Source organism: Bactrocera dorsalis, chromosome 5 (genome assembly GCF_023373825.1).
Source record: "Bactrocera dorsalis isolate Fly_Bdor chromosome 5, ASM2337382v1, whole genome shotgun sequence".
In the NCBI taxonomy this organism is placed as follows: domain Eukaryota; kingdom Metazoa; phylum Arthropoda; class Insecta; order Diptera; family Tephritidae; genus Bactrocera; species Bactrocera dorsalis.
This window is the reverse complement of record NC_064307.1, coordinates 61,165,860-61,173,202: the sequence shown is the minus strand read 5'-3', so window position 1 is coordinate 61,173,202 and position 7,343 is coordinate 61,165,860.

Below are 7,343 nucleotides of genomic sequence, written 5' to 3'. Positions count from 1 at the left end.
TTAAAACCAATAAACTTCTCTAAATATATTTGCATTTGTGGTTATTACCTGTTGACGTTAGGTAGGCCACTCTGACAGCTGGCATAGGAAAATGAAATTGTGGCTTTTATTAGATTTATTTCAGAACATTGAAATTAATTACGATAAAGCTGAATTTTATGCTTACAGTTTAGTTAAAATGAAAAAACTTCATTTGCCAAAATTTTGAAAATAAATACAACTTCTAACGATTATATTTGGTCTTTTTAGTCGATCTTGTAAAGGACATTTTTGGCTTAAAATTGTCGGAATTTCAAGAGAATGAAGAATTAATGATTAAACAAGTTAAGAAAGGCTAAGTTCGAGTGCAACCGAACATTTTATAATCTTCCAACTTGCAAGAATCAAAGCCAGGGAAATACGAGTTATATAGAGTGAAGTCACCCCGAAGCTCGAAAATCTTTATATTAGTTATATGCGAGCTTAGAAAAGTAGTGATCCGATTCCACCCATTTTTGATACATAGACAAACCAATATAAGAGAAACATTATCATTGTTGGGAAAAGGCGGCTCCTTTTCGTGCTGTCGAAAGCAGTTTTGAAATCGACGAAGAGGTGGTGGCTGTCGATTCTCTTTTCACGGGTCTTTTCCAAGACCTTTTGGACAGTTGTTGTTTGTACGGGCTTTATATGCGATGTTGAGGAAACTTATCCCACGGTAGTTGGCACAGAGTGGGGTCTCCCTGTTTGTTGATTGGGCAGAGCACACTTAAAATCCTATACGTCGATATTCTACAAAGAAACTGATGAATGTTGCTTATTAGGTCTTCGCCGTTGTATTTTAATGACAATCCATCGGCCCTCGTCGCTTTATTGTTCTTCAGTTAATTGCTATTCGAACTTTATCATGGTTGGGCAACAGAAAGTCTGCTTCATCGTCATGGATTGTGGAATCGGGTTCGCCTTCACCTGGCGTTGTGCTTTCACTGCCATTCAGCAGACTGAAGAAGTGTTCCCTCCATAATTGTAGTATGCTCTGGGCATTGGTCACTAGATCACCTCTAGGAGTTCTACAAAAGTATGCTCCGGTCTTGAAACCTTCTGTTAGTGGCCGCATTTTTTCGTAGTGTATTCGAGCATTACCCTTTTCGGTCAGCTTGTCAAGCTCTTCGTACTCAGGCATTTCGGCCTCTTTTTAGTTAGGTCTGCATATGCATTACGATCAAAATTAACAAAAAAAAAACACGAGTGGCATAGATAGATTTTTTTATTTTTTGTTTGTACTCAACATTTTACTCAGAAACAGTATCACACAAAAATTTAACTAACTTCAAATCTCAAATGATTTTTAAGAAAATCTTAGTCTAAATTAAAAATATATTCTCAAAAACTTGCCGCTGTTTAGTCAAGCAACTACCAAGCTTCCTAAACGGCAATTTCGACGTATAAAATTGTTAATTTACACCATTTTTTCATTGCAAGGTTTACCACTTCTGTAATAAAGATATTATTTTCTGATTGAAACATACCCTTGAAATATTGAAAAACAAATATGGATACAAATAAATAAACATGTCCTTGGTACAACTTTCGAACTGTCAGCCGCACGGCTCAATAAATACCCGTCAATATAATCATATAACTGTCAACCACCGGCAAAAACTATCAAAATAAATAAATGCAAAATTAATTGAAGATATGTTGAATAAATAAATGCACAAGTAATAATTGTCCGAAGCAGCCATTGAAAAGAAATGAAAAAGTGCAAATTTTTATGGTGGACATTCTGCTGCTCGAATTAAAAATTATAGATGGATAATACAAAACTATGGACTACAGTAGTAATATATGTATGTATATAGAAATGCTTTATCAATATCCCAGCGATTGTCACATTGAATGGCATAATGTGCATCAATAATTTTATAGAATATATTGCAAACTCAAAACAAGCTATAATAAACTAATAGCCAAGAGCCCGTTAAGAAGAATTTAAGTTACGTTTTTAGCTCTAAAACGGCACCATAGGTTTAAAACCCACTTTGAAAAATCGGTGCGGCCTAAGAAAAGTGAACGCACGATTACTTCCAAAAATAACAAAAATTTTTTCGAAAACTCATGTTAAGGTCTGTGAACATTGCTTTCCCAACAGAATGTCGTGAAACGCATTATTACTGGCGACGTGTTTTAGATCTATGCGTACGATCCGGAAACAGACAGATCAAACCCCCAAATATTGTGAGAAAGGTGACCCGATGCCAAAAAACCCATGTCAAAGCAGTTCAAAAATGAAGGCTAAGTTGGCAGTTTTCTTCGTTTATCGAGGTGTGGTACACTCCAAATTCCTTCCGACCGACAAAACTGTCAACAAAGAATGCTTTTTGAAAGATATATGTTATTTGTGCTTAGCTGTTCGCCATAATTATGGACCGAAAATTCTTGGTTTTTGCAACACGAAAATGCTCCGACGCATACTGCATTGATTCTGCGTAAGCTCTTCGCCAAATTCTCAACCAAGATCATGTTGTAACCACCGTATTCGCCTGATTTAGTTCCCTGTGACTTTTGGCTATTCAGCGAACTCAAACGACCGCTCCAGGGAAACTGTTTTGAGTCTAGTGAAGAGATTAAACGTGAATCGCTACGCGATCTGAAGGCTATTTCGGAGACTTACTTTAACGACTGTTTCAAGGGTTGGAAAAAAAGTTGAAAGAAGTGTATTGGAACCGAAGGGACTGCTTTGAGTGGAATGACATAGATTATTATTTTTTGCTTATAGTAGTTAGCTTTTGCATGATAAATTGCAAAGACAAACCGAAAATAAACATTGGAGACAGTATTTGTTTATCCCTTTGAAAAATTATGTACTAAAATAAAAAGAAATGTTTATCCAGTCCTTATGCCTGCAGGGCAGGCATCAGTACATCATCTCGTGTTATGTTTATATATTGTTCATAAGTATTTCTCACATACATACATACCCAGAAAGCTGCCAGTGCTAGTGAAACTATAATCTGTGACTGTCATTTGTCTGCGGGCAATAAAAATTGCAATCTTTCGCAGATTAAATTGCGATTAAAACGTAAATAGTTAAGAAAAATGGTTCGTTATATAATATATTGTATAATAGCGGTTTGGCGTAAATTAAACGAAATAATGGGTGCTGCATGTATGTACTTTCTTTTGTATGTACCGACATTTAAGCACACAGCGCGACCAAAATAAAACTGAACTTGTTCGAATTATATTCATTCTCTCCTTTGAACATGTGAGTATAATCACCTGCCTACTCTTGACAGAGTCATAGTTTGCTGTCACTCATAAGTGTGAATTACTTTGAGTTTTTTTGTTTTGATGGGAATGAGTCTTAGTCATTTTTTATATTATATTAATATGGGTACTCACTTGCTCCAATTTTTTTGGCTTATGACTTCAGTGCACTAATTTTATTGGTATCAATTGCAGATCTCTGGTTCATACCCATTTATAGAGGTGTTTATAAAAAAAATAGCTACTTTGTGGCAAAATAGTACCCGAAAATTAAAAACAAAACGCAAAATATGTAATTCTTCATAAATATTTATTTTTTTGCCTTCATAGTAATCCCCTCAGAATCTAAAACAATTATTCCAACCATGTATCCGGTTCTCGAAACACCTTTCATAAGCACTTTTTGAAATTGCCTTCAGCGAATTTGGTTTTATTTCCTTAAACGCCTCAAAACGGGTTCCATGGAGAGGAAATTTTAGTTTTGGGAGCAAGAAAAAATCACGCGAAGTCAAATATGATTAAAACGGTAATTTATCAATGTTATTATTTGCGTTTTTGGCTTTAAATTCGGTCACAATCGTGGCTGGATGAGATGGTGCATTATCATACTGTTAAATCCATGAATTGTTCTTCCACCATTTTCGATGGATGTTCTCACGAAAATGCCTCAATATGACCAAATTGAACACCTGATCTTGATTTTTCATGATGCACCAAACCATCGAAAAAAATTAGTTGAGTTTTGATGGCTTTGGCGTGATAATTTTGGTTTCGGCTCGTGTTTTTCTCCCCATTCGGATGATTGTTGACTTGTTTGCATTTCAAATTCATAAGTCTCATCAACAGTTATAATGCTCTCCATGTCCACAGAAATGAGTTTATGGTACCTTTTTTGTAAAAAAATTCAGCTTTATCGTGTAAGTCGAGCAAGAATGCGTTTCATACCCAAATTATCCACCAAAATCATTCCAACGGAATTGTGAGAGATGTCAAGTTCTGTTGTCATCTCTCTTACACTCACCTGATGATTTTCAAGAACCATATCCTTCACTTTTTTAATATTTTCGTCAGATGAAGACGTCGAAGGTCGTCCAAACGAGGCAGGTCTTCAACGATCTCTCTGAAGGCTTTGTGCCACGCGTTAACTTTTATTTTTGATAAAACTGAATTGCCGTCAGCCTTTTTCAACATTAGAAATGATTCCACCAACAAAATTTGGTTAGAAAAATTGTCAAAATCGCAATTAACTACAGAGGTATACCGACTTAAGCAGCTGCTATAAACAAACTGGTTGACAGATCGCGCTCATATTCGGCATGGTAATTAAGAACAGTCCTACCAACTTAGCAAAATACATTTTTTTGAGATACATTTACCTAGGGAAATTAATTACAATTTGCGGGTACTTTTTTGTCATAATTTTTTTCATAAAGAAAAGGTTTCCATACATGCAGAATCTGACTTTGACCGGTCGGTTGTAATCCGATATGGAAATGTTCGAAGATTGTACTGTCGTTTGGGACAGGTAGGTAGGTAGGTAGGAGTGCAGCCCTATCCGGCTCAATTAGCACTGATGTGCCATTTTGATACACTATTCGTAGAACCTTCTGTATCTGCTATTACGTTTCACCTTCTCTCTCAAACCATTTTGAGGTTTTGATGAAACTACTTATGTCCGATGAGATACATTTACCTAGGGAAATTAATTACAATTTGCGGGTACTTTTTTGTCATAATTTTTTTCATAAAGAAAAGGTTTCCATACATGCAGAATCTGACTTTGACCGGTCGGTTGTAATCCGAAATGTATATGTTCGAAGATTGTACTGTCATTTGGGACAATAATCCATGTGAAATTTTTTGAATTATTTCGTCAACTAAAAAAACGTTCCATAAATGAGCTCGGTTCCGATCGTTCAGCTTTGATAGTAGTTACATGCGATAGTGATCCGATATTATTGCTTCCGACAACTTGTTGAAGCGAAAGGAATATGTGAAAAATTTCAGGTCGATATCTTAAAAACTGAGAGGCTAGTTCGCTTATATTCAGACAGATAGACAGACAAATCGGCTCAGTTGACTAATTTTTCGATTTACATATATATTTTATAAGATATGCGACATTTTCTTCTCGATTTTACAAATTTTGTAGCAAACTTAATATACCCGTCTCAAGCTATACGAGTAATAAATCTGCTTTAAATCTATCGTATATTTGATTCAGACACATAATTCAAAATTTTTCATATATTTACTTTTATTTAAACAACTTTTTAAATGTACTAATTAAAAACTTGTTTAATTTCATACTTTTAATCCATCATATTTTGAAAATATTTTACTCACTTTCGCTATTTTGTGGCAAACTCGGTTAACCGCAAAACATTTGAAATTTATATTCAGCGCAACTCTCGGTGGTCGCGAGAAAACTTTTCGCTCATACAACCACCTCAGAGTGATAAGCTAAGCACAGAGAAAATATTCAAATCGAAAACATGGCAAACAAAGCGAAACTAGCAAACTTGCCTTTCGACAAAACTGATTACGCGGATTTCATTTATGAAACACTTTGCAAACTCTAAAAAACAAAATCAGAATGAAAATTGCTGAAAAAATCGCGAGATGCGGCACATTGAAGCGGTTAGTGGCACGTGGACTTTTTCAGTTCTTAGGTGTAGCAAACTTTTCGGCTACAAAACGCTGCGGCTGAGTTGTTGCCTACGCTAAGAAGTCTGCACAAAAAAGTCGTATCTCCAATTACAAAAATAGCCTTACCACAAATCTTCAGTAACCACCTACATATGGACACAATTTTTGCAATTTTAGCGGCTCGTGCAAAGCCGTAGCAAATCTAATAATACTCATCACTGGTGTTAGACGCTATAATCAAAAAATTGCTTTTCTTATTTTTTCATAGTAATTTGCGCTTGTCTATCGCATGAATGGATTTCTGTGCGGCGCCTTATAATATTACGCTGCTTAACATGCGCCATATATTTATACAGTTAAATGTATGTAAGTGTGTTTGCCGGCTGCCTGTCTTATGCTTTTCGCAATTGGCAGCACTTGTCAGTTGTGCGGAATTACTATTGACAACTCAACCAGACTGAGTGATGTTGATGTTAATTGAGATATCACTCACTATTTGTCATTTGCTCTATATTGCGAAACTTTTTTTTTTGTATACATATATCTTTGATATTTTTTTTTACGACATTTTTGTTTTTCGTTTTTTACAATGTAACTTGTTTGTATTTTTCTAGTTTGGAATTGCAATTTTCCTCTTGTGCTGTTATATGTATATCGTGAATGGTAAGTTCGAGCAAAGTTTGCAATTCAACCAGAAGCTGTGATTTTCAGCAATTTTTATATATATAAATAGTATACTCGTATAGTAATATCTATGCTTAATGTTTTACATGCCTTTTACCTTCACTTGTGCTTCATTGTACAATCTCTAGCTCATTAATTCAGATAAACAACTTTTGCAAAGCTCATATGGATGCTGCCACAACTGAAGGGGGCAACTCATTGCAGTTACTATCTTCCTGAGTATACCATTACTTGCAAGAATAATTTTAAGTAAATCATGTAGATTCAGTATTCAAGATCAACAATATTTAAGTCAATTTATCGTTACTTCTTAAGGAAAAAATATCTCTTATGAAGATCTTTATTTTTATTTTAACAATTCAGTTTATATGGCAACTTTCATGACAGTTTAATCTGTCAAATTAATCAAGCCAACAGCCATTTTTTTTACATATATGTACATATTTTTATTTAATAAATATTAATATGATAATTAATGTAATAATTATTTAATATACTTCTCTTTAGTATAAAGATATCTTTCAAAAAGTTTTTTATACAAAAACTATATTTTGATCCGTCTGTTTGTATGATAGCTGTCCTATCTGAACAATATGACCAGAGATTGTAGCGTTTCCTCGAAACTATGCCAAATTTAGTGAAGATATTTTGTCAAATAAGACAGTTTTCATCACAAGGATAAATGAGCAGCTTCTTGGAGCAGGAAGGTAGTGCGTAAAATATTCGATAAACTAAGGAATTAAGTTGCTTTTATACATACC